General features: G+C 53.2%; 1 long non-coding RNA gene across 1 annotated transcript; it reads right to left on the bottom strand.

The window, feature by feature from the left end:
• Nucleotides 1-12,268: 12,268 nt before the first annotated feature.
• LOC134760860 (uncharacterized) lies at nucleotides 12,269-14,292 on the bottom strand. The gene is made up of 2 exons (XR_010138896.1): nucleotides 14,056-14,292; nucleotides 12,269-13,915 (listed from the first exon to the last, which is right to left on the bottom strand). It is a non-coding gene; the product is annotated as an uncharacterized LOC134760860 (long non-coding RNA).
• Nucleotides 14,293-16,215: the final 1,923 nt, after the last annotated feature.

Below are 16,215 nucleotides of genomic sequence, written 5' to 3'. Positions count from 1 at the left end.
ACTGGAGTGGACGCCTGACTCCAACAGTGAATCCACATGCCTGCTGGTGACTTGTAGAGCATCCAGCGAGGGAAAAATTCCTTTGCTTAAAAGGAAATGAACTAGTAAACACCAAATGAACAAAGACATTTCACAGTGACAACTGAAACTCAAAAGACACTTAAAGAGATAGCCAAGAGCTAGGAAGGGGCTTCCGTCCCACAGCCAACCCCTCTGTGAAAAGGAGGGCCTCAGGTCAGACCTTCTCTCCTCACAGCCCCTTCCCGCCCCTTCCTTTCCCACCTCCCACCGCACACTCTTTCTCCCTCTGTTCACTCTTCCCCAACCCTCAGGCACTCCCCGCTCTGAAGGTGGGCGTGCCCTCCCTGGTGCAACGGGCCGCACACTTTCTCGCAATATCCTTTCTAATACATTCCCCCGTGACTTACGTCCAGATTTGTTTTCTATTTGACACTGTCAAGGGCTTCTCCTGTCCCCAGGACCCCTATCCAAGGGGCTGTAGAACAACATCTGGCCATTTCCTGCCCTGCTAGGCCCCCTCCTCCCTGAAACGCTGCTCAGACCCCAGTCCAGACACCCACCTCCCCTGGCCTTCCCCGCACACCTCCCGTCTGCCCTGACACAAGGGAACCTCCCCGCTGCCCCTTCGGAGATAACAGAGATTTAACAGCACGACTACAGTATTCCTGAGCTTCCAGTTAAAGTCAAGTCCGTTGTCGCCACTGCCCCCACGTCCGCAGCTGTTCCACCTGCTTTCCTTCCTTCATGCATGAAGGTGAAACCCAGGCTTGTCCCTGCGTGAACCCAGCAGAGAGGATTCCAGAGCTGTCTTCCCAGAGCCCTCCCCAACAGAGATCCTGACTCACCCCAGGACAGGAGGGCTGAGGCCAAGAGCTCCGCTTCCAGATGCTTCCTCTGCATTCAGCTTCCAATGTCCGTCCTGCCAAGGCACCCTTCAGGAGCAAGCAGGAGCCCGTCCTGGGGGGACACGTCCCCGGCTCTCTGCTGAAACCACAGGGCTGCTGCTGTGAGGACGGAATGGAACACCACTAAGACACAGCAGCCACGAGCTGGGGATCAGACACAGAGGGAAAGCCACCTACAAATAGTCACCGGAGCCAAACCCTGGTCTCAGCCACGAGCAGTGCCCCACATGCGAATACACCCATGGGTGGAGAGTGTGATGAGCCCCCTCCGCAGAAAGCACCCGAGCAGCAGCTAAAACAGGCTGATCCCAGGCCCCAGACCTCAGACTCCAGCCTTCACCTGCGACCTGGCCCTCGGTTTGGCCTGACCCTGCCTCTGTTTGCAAAGGGCCGGTTGGGGCCCCTGGACGGGTTTCCATTCTCCTTTCATCCTCTCTGTGCTCCCCTGAAATTTCCCCACAGGCCATCAGCCTCAGGCTCTGAGACCAGAATGTCACCTTCCCGTCATATGCAATGTGACAATGTCTCTAGTTATTTCCCTCCCCACAGCACAAAGGGTGGAGGGGGCCTGAGAAATGAGGAGGGGGTAGGTACATCGGGGTGCAGCAGAGTCACTCTCGCCTCCGGGGTCCGGCTGCCTGCGTGGAGGTCAAGTCCGCAAGAACGTCCTCTTTCCCCACTGCAGCAGGCAGGCCAGCATCACAGAACCATTCTGGGAAACAGCAGTTCCCGTCCCCTCCTCCTTGCTTCTAAATGCACGGGGCACACATCAGTCCCCCGACTCCTTCAAGTGGCCCAGGTGATCAAATTGGCCAGTTCCAGAGAAGGCTCAACTTTGACAGCCCTGGGTAGGTGACCCAGATGCCCTTTGACGGGTGTCAAATGAAACAAATCAGCACATAGGCGAGCGGGCTTTATCGGAAAGAACATTGAGAGGCAGGATGCTCCATCCGAGAGGCCCACAAGCCTCCGGAAGGCCAGGCGGGGACGGCTCCTCTCATGGGAGGGGGAAGGAGGGAGCAGGCTTGGCAGGGTTGTTGGCGGGGATGGATGGGCCCAGGCAACAGCAGTGTCCGGAGGTTCCTGGGGCTGAATCATTCTGAGGTTTGCTACCGGGAGGGAGGGAAGCTGATTCGATTCTGAGACATCTGGGGAAACCCAGAGGTCCCACGATCCACACCGGGAAGCAGCCAGAGGGGTGCAGAGCAGGGCCCAGAGGCCACAGCTGCAGGGCAGGTGGCTGTGTCACCAGAACCCTGCTGGCAGCCCTTCCTCCCCGGGGAGCTGTGTCTGGAGAGGGGGCTGTGGAGAAGCGCTAGGGTAAGACCCAATCATGCAGTGGTCCTGAGCCCACGGGGTGGGTGCCCTCCTAAGGTGAGGAAGGGACAGCAGAGCCAGCCCCCGCTCTGAGGACCCTGTGGGAGCCAGGAGGGGCCTCGCCAGGCCCAAGCCCCTGCCCCGGCTGTGGGATGCCCAGCCCCAGAGCAATGAGGAATCCAAGTTGCTGCTGAAGGCCTGGGCCATGGTGCTGAGTTCTGGCCGCCCCAGCTCACCAGCAGCGTGGTGGTGGTGGCCAGGAGGACGGAGCTCAGACACCTGGCCCCACACACTGCCACACAGCCCAGCCTCAGGAGGCCACCATCCTACAGGCAGGCCCCCAGACAGAGGGGCACGGGCACAGGCATAGGCCCCAGGTCCCCTGGCCATGGAGAAGGCATCAGGTGAGTGTGTGTGTGTTATGAGGTGTGTGCAGTGTGTGTGGTGTCTGTGTGATGTGTGCAGTGCGTGTGATGCACACAGTGTGTGTGATGTGTGCAGTGTGTATGTGTCTCTGGGTGTGTGATGTGTGCAGTGTGTGTGTGTGTGTGTGTGTGATGTGTGCAGTGCATGTGTGTCTGGGTGTGTCTGGGTGTGTGATGTGTGCAGTGTGTGTGATGTTTGCAGAGTGTGTGTGTCTGGGTGTGTGTGATGTGTCCTCTGTGTGTGTGTGTGTGTGCGCGTGCATGTGTGTATAGCCCCAGGCCCTGGTTTGTCTCCTCTTGCCCTCTGGAAAGTAAGCACAGCACAGCCTGGCCTTCCCCTCAGGGTCGCACCTGGAACGAATGCCGCCCACAGAGCAGATCCCCCCTTTCTGGAGACTGAGCTGCAAGCTGTGGGTTGGTGGAAGCTCGTGGTTGGTGGAAGCTCTGGGTTGGTGGAAGCTTTGGGTTGGTGGAAGCTCTGGGTTGGTGCAAGCTCTGGGTTGGTGCAAGCTCTGGGTTGGTGGAAGCTCTGGGCTGGTGGAAACTGAGTTGGCAGCAGCTCTGGGTTGGTGCAAGCTCTGGGTTGATGGAAGCTCTGGGTTGGTGGAAGCTCTAGGTTGGCAGAAGCTATAGGTTGGTGCAAGCTCTGGGTTGGTGGAAGCTCTGGGCTGGCAGAAGCTCTGGGCAGAAGCCCTGGGTTGGCAAAAGCTCTGGGTTGGTGGAAGCTCTGGTTTGACGGAAGCTCTGGGCAGAAGCTCTGAGTTGGCAGAAGCTCTAGATTGGCAGAAGCCCTGGGTTGGTGGAAGCTCTGGGTTGGCGGAAGCTCTGGGTTGGTGCACGCTCTGGGTTGGCAGAAGCTTGGGGCTGGTGGAAACTCTGGGTTGGCAGAAGCTCTGGGTTGGCGGAAGCTCTGGGTTGGCAGAAGCTCTGGGCTAGCAGAAGATCTGGATTGGTGGAAGCTCTGGGTTGGCAGAAGCTCTGGGTTGGCGGAAGCTCTGGGTTGGTGGAAGCTCTGGGCTGGCAGAGATCGGATTGGTGGAAGCTCTGGGTTGGTGGAAGCTCTGGGTTGGCGGAAGCCCTGGATTGGTGGAAGCTCTGGGTTGATGGAAACTCTGGGTTGGCGGAAACTCTGGGTTGGCCGAAACTCTGGGTTGGCAGAAGCTCTGGACTGGCGGAAGCTCTGGGTTGGCGGAAGCTCTGGGTTGGCAGAAGCTCTGGATGGAAGCTCTGGATTGGTGGAAGCTCTGGGTTGACGGAGGCTCTGGGTTGGTGGAAGCTCTGGGTTGGCGGAAGCTCTGGGTTGGTGCAAGTTCTGGGTTGATGGAAGCTCTGGCTTGGTGGAAGCTCTGGGTTGGTGGAAGCCCTGGATTGGTGGAAGCTCTGGGTTGATGGAAACTCTGGGTTGGCGGAAACTCTGGATTGGCGGAAGCTCTGGGTTGGCGGAAGCTCTGGGTTGGCAGAAGCTCTGGATGGAAGCTCTGGATTGGTGGAAGCTCTGGATTGACGGAAGCTCTGGATTGATGGAAGCTCTGGGTTGGTGGAAGCTCTGGGTTGGTGGAAGCTCTGGGTTGGTGGAAGCTCCGGGTTTGCGGAAGCTCTGGATTGATGGAAGCTCTGGGTTGGTGGAAGCTCTGGGTTGGCGGAAGCTCCAGATTAATGGAAGCTCTGGGTTGGCGGAAGCTCTAGATTGTTGCAAGTTCTAGCTTGGTGGAAGCCCTGGCTTGGTGTAAACGCTGGCTTAGTGGAAATTCTGGGTTGGTGCAAGCTCTGGGTTAATGGAGCTGCTGGAGTCCACTTAGGTCCAAAGCTCCTATACTGGTACACCTGAGTGTCTGGTGAGAGAAGTCTCCAGCAGGAGGACTCACTCCAGAAACAAAAGAGGAGGCTCAGGGTGAGCCTGTCTTGTTTGACTCATTTGTACCAAATCGCACTGGATGGCAGTTTTATCCCGTACAAAAATGAGCACATGCCACATTAGCAGTAATTGTTGTGGGGAGGAAACAAATAGCTAATGACTAAAGGTGCGGGGAAAAATGCTCGAGGCACTGCTGCCATTTCACACCCGTACAGCGCACCGTGCCCTGGCCAGCTGCCTTTGCTGCTAATTATGGGATCGAGCCCAGGAGGTAGGGGGTCTCCTCTAATGGAAATGGGTCGCCTCCCTCCAGGCACTGGCAGTCGTCCCCTTCCTCTCCCCGTGCTGGCCACCCCCCCTCCCTCCCACCTGACACCGTGTTCCTTCTGCCCCTGTCCCCTTCACACGTCACACCTCTCCTTGGAGTTGAAATCGTTGTTCCTGCCATGTATTCTCTCTCTCATCCTTCAGTGGCCCTGAGCAGTCCACTGTAAGCAAAATGACATCAGAAAACCCATGTGTTAAAGAAAAATCCTTCCATTTACCAGAAGGTCTGATGAGGATGCTGCTAAGTGCTGAGTCCCATGTCTTATTTCCAATAGGTTTGGATTGACAGGAATGGGTTGGGGCTGTGGCTTTCCAGGTGGCATCTCTAAATCAAGGCTTTGTGCACCCTGCCCTGGGGTCTGGGTAGCGACAGGAGTGCTGCTGTGTGTTTTCTGGGGCACCCACTATGTGCATGTGAGGGGTGTGTGTGCCAGCACAGTCAAAACTCACAGCCCCTCGGGAGTGGCCTTGGCAGCCCACAGGTGTGCCAGCATTCCCAGGAAGCCAACGTGACCTTTAGTCCAAGATGCTGCCAGTCCTCTTCCAGGAGGTGGGCACAGTGGGTCGAGGTGGCAGCAGCACTGGCTCCTGGTAGTGTGGCCTAGGTGGGCACTCACTGTCTTGAGGAAGGGAGGGAAAACGCTGCAGCTCCTAGACCCAAGCAGGCTGAGCTGTTGCAGGGTAGGGGGATGATACCAACAGTGGCAGTGACCCCAAAAACAAGCAATGAACCCCAGCCCCACCTTCTGCAGTTGTGGCTAAGAGCCCAGTGCACTTCCTGTATCAGGAAGGGACAAGGAGGAGGGTTCAGACTGTGGATGCCCAGGGTTAACAGCACAACGTGGACGTCCACAGGGAAGGGCTGGGGCTCACATGGCATCCGCACCTAGGGGACAATTGCTGGGCATGTGAGTGTTCACAGGGGCTGCAGCCTGAGAGCCCCGCCAGCAGGGGCTGGGAGGCAAAGTCATCCCAGCAGAGAACCATCGATATAAAAAATGCCTGCAAATTAAACAAAAAAAGCCAAAATATGAAAGTCACGGGCAAAAGACTTCATAAAAGAAGAAATACAAAAAGATACTAACCCATGAAAAGATGATCAGGTGTAGTGGTTCATGCCTGTAATCCCAGCACTTTGGAAGACCAAGCCAGGAGGATCAGTTGAAGCAAGGAGTTCAAGACTAGCCTGGGCAACAAGCAAGATTCCAACTCTACAAAAGAGAAAAAAGAAAAGATGCGTAGACTTATCAATAATCAGGCAAATGCAAATTAGTAGACAGTAACTCAGGCGGACTGCAATCGGAGCTCCTGTGGGAAAATCATTTGCCATGATGTGGTAGAGCTGAGCACAGGTACACCCCATGACACAGCGATTCCACCACTAGGACCCAGAGAGACTTGTGTAATAACACTTGCAGCAGCATTTTCTGTAATAGCCAAAAATCAGAAGCAACCCTGATGTTCACCAGCAACAGAATGGATAAACCGATAAACAATGGAATACTATATAGAGGCATGAAAACAAATGGCCCATGGAGAGAAGCAATCCCATCCGGGTCCACGCAGTATCATCTTGTTTACTTCAGGTTCCAAAACCACAAAATGAAGCATGATGTTTAGGGATGCATGCCTGCCCACATGGAAACCCTAAGACAAAGCAAAGGAATGAACATCACAAAAAGTCAAAATGTCTCTTACCTGCATGGTAAGATGCAGAGCCACACAGCCAGGGGTTTTGATCTGTTTTGTCTGTGGCTATATCCCAAATGCTTAGCACAAAGCCTAGCACATAGCAGGGACTCAATAAAGACTTGCTGCATACATGAACGAATGAATGAATGAATGAATGAATGAACGAATGAGATGCGATCCCAGAGGGTGCACAGGCCACTTCTAAGGTTCTGGGTAAGGTTCTATGTCTTAATCTGGGAAGAAGTTCCCCATTCTTTTTTTTTTTTTTTGAGATAGATAGGGTCTTGCTTTGTCGCCCAGGCTGGAGTACAATGGGACGATCACAGCTCACAGCTTCTGCCTCCTGGGCTCAAGCAATCCTTCCACCTCAGCCTCCCAAATAGTTAGGACCACAGGCATGCACCACCATGCCTGGCTAATTTTTGTATTTTTTGTAGAGACAGGGTTTTGCCATGTTGCCCAGGCTGGTCTCGAACTCCTGAGTTCAAGTGATCCTCCTGCCTCAGCCTCCCGAAGTGCTGGGATTATGGGCGTGAGCCACTGCACTCAGCAGGCTAACCATTCTTTAAAATGTGTATCTGTATTGTATGTACTCTACTGTATGTAGCATATATTTTACAATAAAAATAAAATTGTTCTAAATCACAAAAGTGTTTGAAAAAACAGTCTGGGGACAACTCGTATTTATACACGAAAGACGTCAAATAACGAAAGCCCTGTGATTTTAGAGCAAAAAATAGATAAGTAGAAGAAAATAATGAGTACAGAAAGTTCAGGGAAAGGATGTGGAGCCATTATTTTTTCTTTCCTGTATCCCCGAAGAGCCCAGCAAACTGATTTGGGTTTTGTTCCATTTCTTGGCAAATGCAGAGAAACACCACGAGCTTGCCAAGGGAGGTTGGCATGGGCATTCCGTAAAATGCAAGATCCTCCCAGACCCGGTGGGGGCCAGGAGGGAGCTCTGCCACGCCAAAGAGCTCCCGGCCGAGCCAAGCTTCCCACAGCGACGCAGAAGCAAGGCTGCCAACTGGTACAATTACCAAAGGGGCCGGCATAGCATCGGGCTAATGTTTCTGCACAGAGAAAAGAGAGAAGAGGAGTTAAGAAGGGGGGTTGTGGAGGGGGGGAAGAGGAAGAGAAGAGACGTTCTCAGCCCTCAAGTAGACGAATTAGAAAATCATATCAAATAAAAAAGGAACCAGGAGAGACCACATCTCAAACATCAGGAAATGAAAGTAACGTTCCTCACACCCATAATCCCAGCACTTTGGGAGGCTGAGGCGGGCAGATCACCTGAGGTCAGTAGTTCGAGACCAGCCTGACCAATATGGCGAAACCCCATCTCTATTAAAAATACAAAAAGTTAGCTGGGCATGGTGGCAGGCCCCTGTAGTCCCAGCTACTCGGGGGACTGAGACAGGAGAATAGATTGAACCCGGAAGGTGGAGGTTGCAGTGAGCCGAGATCACGCTGCTGCTCTCCAGCCTGGGTGACAGAGTGAGACTCTGTCTCAAACAAAAAGAAAGTAACCTTCCTATGTGTTGGGTTTCCCACCTCAAGTTGTGGCGAGAGCCACCCCACATCCCACTGCTTAGGTCTGAGGGTGACGAGGAGCGAGGGTGACCAGCCAGCCACCCCATCGGGGGATGTCCTGGCTCTGTGTTTTCCAGACTCAATGACCAAGGGCTGCAGTAGGAAATAGATTTTCCACCATGATCCAGTGTGTATCGTATGTGTGTACCTGTGTGTGTAGCACTGAAGTAAAAGTTGTGAACCAATGTATACTTCCACTCCACTCTACTCTATTGCTTCTTTAAAAATGCTGGTGGAGACCCACTGAATTAATTTCACGGGCCACCCATGGGATGTGACCACAGCTGGGAAAAGATCTAAAGGTTTTGATCCTGGGATCTATGCATGAGCTGGCCCCAGCCCACACACTCCCTGAGTGTATGTGAATGTGCCTATGTGTACACGTGTGTGTGCATTGCATGTGTGCACATGTATGCATGTATGTGCATTAATGTATGTATCCGTGTGTGCACATGTGCATGCATGTGTCATGTGTGCGTGTCTGTTGTGTGCATGTGTCTATTGCTCATGAATGTGTGCTCGTGTGTGCATTGTATGTGCATGTTGTTATGTGCATGTGTGTATGTGTTCGTGTGTGTACTCGTGTGTGCACTGTGTGTGCATGTTTGTGTTGTGTGCATGTGTGTATTGCTCGTGCATGTGTGCTCACATGTGTGCACTGTGTGTGCGTGTGTATGTGTTCGTGTGTGTGCTCGTGTGTGCACTGTGTGTGCATGTGTATGTATTCGTGTGTGTGCTCATGTGTGCATGTTTGTGTTGTGTGCATGTGTGCATGTGTGTATTGCTCGTGCATGTGTGCTCACATGTGTACACTGTGTGTGCATGTGTATGTGTTCATGTATGTATGCCCATAGGCGTGCATGTGTGCATTGTGTATGCATGCTTGTGTTGTATGTATGTTCATGTGTGTGTGCCTAGAAATGAGTCCATGTCTTCTGATCATATTTTCAGAGGTGTCCTTGATCCTCCAAACCCACCCCAGTCCGTTATGTCACAGAAGAAGAAACCGAGGCCCAGGGAGGCCTCAGTGAGTCAGGGGCTAAGCAGAGGCAGAAATCCCACCTCTTGACTCCTGCTCCGAGCCGAGCACATGAGCCTGTGACTCAGGGCCCAGTCCCTGCTGAGGAGCTCCAGCTGCCGCCTCAGGCCTATCTGGCCTCCCCAGGAGACCTGCACTGTATCTGCACACTGTCTTGCAGTAAAGGTTCCCAGGCACTGACCGCATCGGCACTGCCAGGAATCCTGGGCAGCAGCCCCAGCAGACCCCAGGGCTGGCCTGAGTGTCCTGTGGAGCCAAGCCCTGGGCCCAACGCCATCCATGGGGCTTCAGCTGCTCAGCTAGCTATGGTGCACGTGGCACAAGACCCATAACAGCAGGACCCACGGCAGCCGTCAGAGCGATGGCCAGGGGATGGGCGGGCAGGAAAATGGAGCCACGGATGGATGAGGCCAAGGACCAACCCAGTCAGTAAAACCAGAGACCTGCACAGAGCCAGCACCAGCTGCACCGGAGGCCACATGAAAAGAGTCCCCAGCACGGGGAGAATTCATGGAGCTCATGAATATTTTAACAGGGCTTCACAGAAAACAGCCCTGGGTACCTGATCCCCAGGTGTCTGATTGCTGGAGTGGCTGCGTAATGACCAGCAGGGTACAGAGGCCTGGGGCACACCCAGTCTTGAAAGAACGGTTGGCTCCTGCTTTGGAAACAGAAGCCTCTGCTGAATTCCACCCTGCCACTGGCCCAGGGGCCTCAGCCCCTGGAGCCCGTCTCCTGAGTGTGGAAGGGTGACAGTGACACCTGCCTCCTGCTGCTCCACACCTGGCCCCTGGGCCGCATTCAGGATCAGTAAGGGTCGGGCCCAGTCCCCTCTCCTCTTGCTCCACCTCCTCCTCATGGGACATCTATGAGTGGGGCCACAGGACCCTGCGGGGGATAGCGGAGGGTTCGGATGCTGAGCAGGGAATCACCTGCCACATGGCTGATCCAATGCAATCATTCTATCAGAATCACTGGGCTACACATGGCCAGGCCCTCAGCCAACCTGAGGGTAAGCCATCACAAGCACCTGCTGTTGGGTGACCTGCAACCGGTTATGTCACTCCAGTCCCACCAGGACCAAGTGAGACACATTCAGCTGTGGGTAACAGAAAGACCAACCCCAACTGGCTTTTGCAAAACCAGAAAAATCCAGAGATGGTTGGACGTGGTTCCCTTTCTCAGGGGTTTCCCCAGCTCTGCCCTCTTCCCTGCATAGGCTTTGCCTGGAGGCTGCCACAGCCCAGGTCTGTGCATGACCATGTCAGACCAGGAGGAAGAAAGGTCACCTTGCCCACGCTCTCCGCGAGGGGAAGCCTCTTCCCAGAGCTGCACTCACTGTTCCTGCAGCTCGGCGGTCTGGACGGATCGCCCAACCTGAGTCGGCCTCCATCTAGGGAAACACCAGGTGCTGACTGCGAGGAGCACCCATCCCTGAACCCACAGTCAGAACAGACTCAATCCCAAAGCAGTGCGGCTACCCCACAGTGGGCGAGATGCTGGAGACAGGAGGTCGGGGACATGATCACGAAGCCCACGTTGGAACAGCATGGACCAAACGATGGTTTCGGCCACATCCCAGTTCCCAGATGTTCCAGACAACCCTCGCATGCGAGACCATCTTGCCTTTGGTGTTCAGATCTCACACATCTGGGTCTGTGCATTTACAGATGCCCTCCCTGGCCCTTAGGAAAGGCTGGCTCAGCCCACAGCGTGCCCCTGGGGTGGTGGCCCCTCCATCCACCTGGCTTGGGCACTGCTGTCCTCTTTTGCAGGTGGCATCTCAGCCTCTCGAGGTCAGCCTCCTTCTCCTTGCCTTGCCTCTCTGCCCCATCCCAGGGCATGGAGCCCTCCCTCAGATCACTCCCAGGGATGTAACAGGCACCAGGCCTCCCTGAAAGTTTGGGGCCCTGGAAGGGAACTTGATGTGAGCAACCGCTGCTTTCCATGGGGGCTCAGCCTCCTCCTGCCCTAGGAGTGACCTCACCCACGGCAGTGAGAGAGTCCTGAGCATGGCTCTCCCACTCCAAGTCCAGGCTTCAACCACTCAAGAGACAGCCAACATCTGCCTCTAAGTCTTCATTCCCTGCCCAAAATATACCTCCTTGGAGCACGATTGGTTGGGCAAATATTCAAAGACATTTGCAAAACACTCCCATCCACAGCCAGGTGGGCTTTCCCTTTGACCCCCATTAAGAACACAGAATTATCCAGGCATGGTAGCACATGCCTGTAATCCCAGCTACTCGGGAGGCTGAGGCAGGAGAGTTGCTTGAACCTGAGAGGCAGAAGAGCTGAGATCACACCACTGCACTCCAGCTTGGGCGATAGAGCAAGACTCCATCTCAAAAACACAAACAAACAAAAAAAAAGAACACAGAACAAGAAAGGCCAGCATTCAGCATTCACACATTCCCCAAGGTCTGTCCCCTTTCTATGCCTTTATTCTCCTCTCCTATGTCGCTTTGCACTGATTAAAAGTTTTGTAAAATTCCTTTATTCCATCTATTTTGAAAAGTATCTTTTTAAATTTTAGCAGGCATTGCTAACTTAAAGTCTAAATATCTCTCCAGAATAGCACAAAATCCTGGTAATCTTTAAATCCCACCTGACCAATGTTTTAGATCATTTTAAAAGCCATCAAATAGAAGTCCTTTGGTATGTATCTTTTGTATGCTGTTGGTGAACTTCTGGTTTTTGTGTATCTGAAACATCTTTATTTTGCTATCATTCTGGAGTGATAGTTTAGCTGGGTATGTAGGGGACTGATTGTTCTCTCAGCAGTTTGAATATAGTATCCTTCTGTCTTCTGACTATATAATTAACAATGACTTTACTTCAGCACATAGAAAAACTCACTCTATCCCAGGGTTTCTGACGAAAAGCTCAAGGTGCTTGTCACTTCCCTCCTCTAACTTGGTGGGACATAAACTCCAAACTTGGTCTTTCTGGGACTAGCCAGATGCTGAAATGTCTGCCCAGCTCTCAGCCTTCAGCTGTTCCTGCTTTCTGGGCTTTCTGGAGTCTTGGCTTGCACATGCAAACTTTAGATATCAGCCAAGGGTTTCAGGGAAATTTGTGCTAGATTTAGGAGCTCCCCTCTCTGTGGCTCCCTTTTTTTTTTTTTGGCAGCCTTGAACTCTGGTCTCTGACCTCTCAGCCTAACAAAACTACTGTTCCACTTCAGCTCCATTCCATACGGGGCAGTCTGAAGAAGGACCTCAGAACAAAACCCAGATAAGCATGGCTCCCTTTTTTGCAAGGGTCATACCTCTTTAGCTTGGGTTTTTTGGGGTTTTTTTTCATGCTTTATGTCACTTTCCAATGCCTTCAAATAATGGTTGTTTCTATTTTGTCCAGAGCTTATAATCAGCAGGAAGGTTAGCAAAACTAGCATTTTCCAAGAAACTGGAAGTCCTTGGTCAAGCTGGTTTAACCCGAAGTGGTAGCACATAGGGGGTTATAAATTCATCGGAGGGGAGACGGTACCCGCCATGGCACAGCTTCGAGACCAATGGCAGCTTCCCTCCATGTGTTCTCTCCCAGCCTTTTGTTGCTTCCTTCTCATTAACCCATGCTTGGAAAGAACGGGTACCTCCTTCCAGGTAGTGAGGAAATAAACATCTGATGTAAAGAAAACATAACCCACAGAGACACAGATCTGCTAAAACCCATCCACAGTTTACACTACTAAAGGCTTCCAGCCGGGTGCAGTGGCTCACACCTGTAATCCCAGCACTTTGGGAGGCCGAGGCAGGTGGATCACCTGAGGTCAAGAGTTCGAAACCAGCCTGACCAATATGGTGAAACCCTGTCTCTAATAAAAACACAAAAAATTAGCCAGGCATGGTGGCGTGCGCCTGTAGTCCCAGCTACTCAAAAGTCTGAGACAAGAGAATCGCTTGAATCTGGGAGGTGCAGGTTGCAGTGAGCTGAGATTGCACCACTGTACTCCAGCCTGGGTGACAGAGTGAGACTCTGTCTGAAAAAAAATTCAAAAAAAAAATAAAACAATATAAATCTTCCAGGTCTTCCAAGAACAGAAACATGTCCCCCGGCTACACATGTGCAGAACCATGGAGGTCCCAGAGTGAGCAGACAGTCATCCCCAAATGCAAACATGAATCTGTTCTGTGCAGAAGCTGCCTCCAGCTTTGAAGTAGTGGTTTCTTGTGTCTCCTCATCAAGGATTTGCAGTGACTTGGGCTCCAGTCTCCCTCAGGTTCCCATATTTCCTGAGTTGTCTGTTTCAGCTGTGCTGATGACACATCGACCTCTCCAACCATGGCAGTGGCCTTGGAGGACAATTCAAAACCATCAGGCCCTTAAGGACAGGATGCAGATCTCAGCAGGCCCTGTATCATTTGTCATCGCTGTTGCCGTTGTTGTTTCAACCTCTATTTATGTGCTGCAGCGTAGTAGACTTGGAAAACGACAGAGATTGTTTCATGTATTCTTGTTAATTAGCTACACTGATTTTTATGTGACTTTTTTTCCACTTTCAAATTCCATCCGCGGGGGAAAAAAGTTTCTTGGATCCAGTCCAGCCCTCCTCTGGTGAGATGGTTAACATCTCCACCCCCACAGCCGTGCTCGTGACAGGTGCACACAGGCACAGCCCAGCCCAGGAGTTCACTATCTGATGATACCTTCCCAAAGGTGCACACCTGTGGGGACTCGGAGAAGAGCAGCTTGTTGGCATCTCTGGAAACAAGTGTGAACCATGGAGCTGAGTTCGGTTCTGAAATCAAAGGGCAAACAGATAATGACGTTGTCCCAAGGAGACCGGCCATGCTTCAGCCAGGCCTCCAAGCACCAGGGGTACCTTCCTGCCACCCAGTCGTTCAGAGATAGCCTCCAATGACCCACCCAGGGACCCACCTGCACGGAATCAGGCGAGCTCATCCCTCCAGATGATGCTGTGTGCAAACAGCGACCTTGAGAGAAAGGGCAGAAGGGGAAGTCAAAACACAAGACAGCGGAAGACAAAATCCTCGCGGCTGATGGAGTGAAGAAGGATGCACCAAAAACTATGAGAATCGGCAACACGAGGGCCACATCCATGTGGTGAATGAAGTGCCCCGGGCGTGCAGAGGAAGGTGTGAGACTATAGAGGCCGCGGTGGTATGGGTTGGCTCCTGACCCACTGCAAATGACAAGCGCCGCGTCCACTGCTCCCACTGGGTACCCTAGACATGCCTTTGTCTCGGTCATCGCACTCAGCCTGGCCTCATGTGACCACTGGGTCTTCTCTGCTGGCTCATCCCTATGGTGTGGTCACTCACAATTGGTAACAACTGCAGCCCGTCCAGGTGGAACTTGTGCGTTTAAGACATCACCACGCACGCGCCATACACAAATGGAGGCCAACGATTGCTTCTTCAGCATGCATGACCCGGTTCAGGGCCTGACCACTCACCTCCAGCAGGTTTAGCCAAATCAACCCTCCCTCCCAGCTCAAAACATTTTTGGTTACTATATTCCAGTCTATGTTCATCAAAGACTGACCGAGGAGCGTCTGTGGACTCAGCACGAAAAAGCTGTCTGACTTTCACCTATTCGGCAGAGAAACCAGCAGGGAAGTATCTTCTCGTTTCTTTTTTAGGCAGCCTCAGAAAACTAGAAAACGTAGCTGAAATAATTCCCCCTTTAAAACCCGCCCTGGTGGCGAGCCCACTGTCTTAATTTGACTGCCTCAATAATTAGTCAAACGATATGGGTGCTCCCCCTCGCCGGCGAGCCTCATCTCCACCCGCTTGCATGCTAATTTGCCAAAAAGCTCCAACTACATTTGCATATTTTTCCATCTAATTTAGCCTGATCACAATTTAGAGCAGGTGCAGCTCCAGCAGGCAGCTTGAGCAATCAGCCAGGCCCCGGTGGGCTGCGCGGGAACTCATTTAAAGGGCCCCTGCCTGTTGGGGCTGGCACAAACCATGCTGCAAGCCCATTCCACACACAGAGAGGCGAGCTCATGGCCTGTGTTGGTTGTCCCCATCAACACTGCCACTTAATGGGCACTACGCACTCAGGATCCCTGAAGAACAGCAAGGGTGCCAGGGAATGCCCTCTGCCCTTCATGAGCTCAGGCCTGGGACACCTGAGTGGCCACAAGGCCAGGGTACCCCTGTGCTGAGCCGTCTGGGGGCCCTGGGGCTACTGCCCAGCTGTGACCAGCAGCAGAGCCTTGATAGCAGCTGCCAGCCCACCCACATCCCCTCGGCGGCAGCCTGCACCTAGCAGGGCCCAAGGAGGCCCTGGAGTCAGCACAGGAGGAGAACCGGGTAAGTTGGAAGTTCAGCAAATGCCTCGAGGCCAGACGGAGACACAGTCGCACTCAGCACTGGCATCTGTGAGCCGCCTGTGTTCACATGTGTCTTGCATTTAGCCCTCACGGGCATCACCCAGCTGCCAGAAGAGCCTGCCTGCAGTGCCCCCACCCAGAACCCAGGCTGCCCACTGCTCTGCTCACCTGCCAAAGAAGACGGCCCCTGAGACCCCCTTCCCTGAGGGTATTCTGGACAGAACCCCTCACCCTGGCCACTGCGCACGTCCAGACCTGGGCTAACACGGGAGTGGATGCATATCAGGAGTCACAGCATGGAGTGGCAGCAGCTCCAGCAGACGCAAGGCCACCCCTGGGATGCCTCTGATGAGGACGGGGACCCGCCATGGGCAGCTCCAAAATACAAAGTCTCCTATCCAGCTCCAACCACGGCCTGCCCTGGCTGACACTGGACATTTGCCACCAGGGGCCCACAAACGTGGGTAAGTTCCCTGCAAAAACCAAGTACCTGGGCTCAGCCCACTCACAGGGACACACACACACACACACACTCTCACACACACAGCCATTCACAGGGACATCACACTCATACACACACACTTCTACACACAACCACTCACAGGGACACCACACTCATACACACACACCCCTACACACAAGCACTCACAGGGACACCCACACTCACACACTCACAGGGACAGCCACACTCCCACACACACACATAACCCCCTCACAGGGTCACACACACACCCCCA

This window comes from Pongo abelii, chromosome 22 (assembly GCF_028885655.2).
Source record: "Pongo abelii isolate AG06213 chromosome 22, NHGRI_mPonAbe1-v2.0_pri, whole genome shotgun sequence".
Lineage (NCBI taxonomy): Eukaryota > Metazoa > Chordata > Mammalia > Primates > Hominidae > Pongo > Pongo abelii.
Note: the sequence above shows the minus strand (reverse complement) of the source record. Positions and strands in the feature narration are given on the sequence as shown.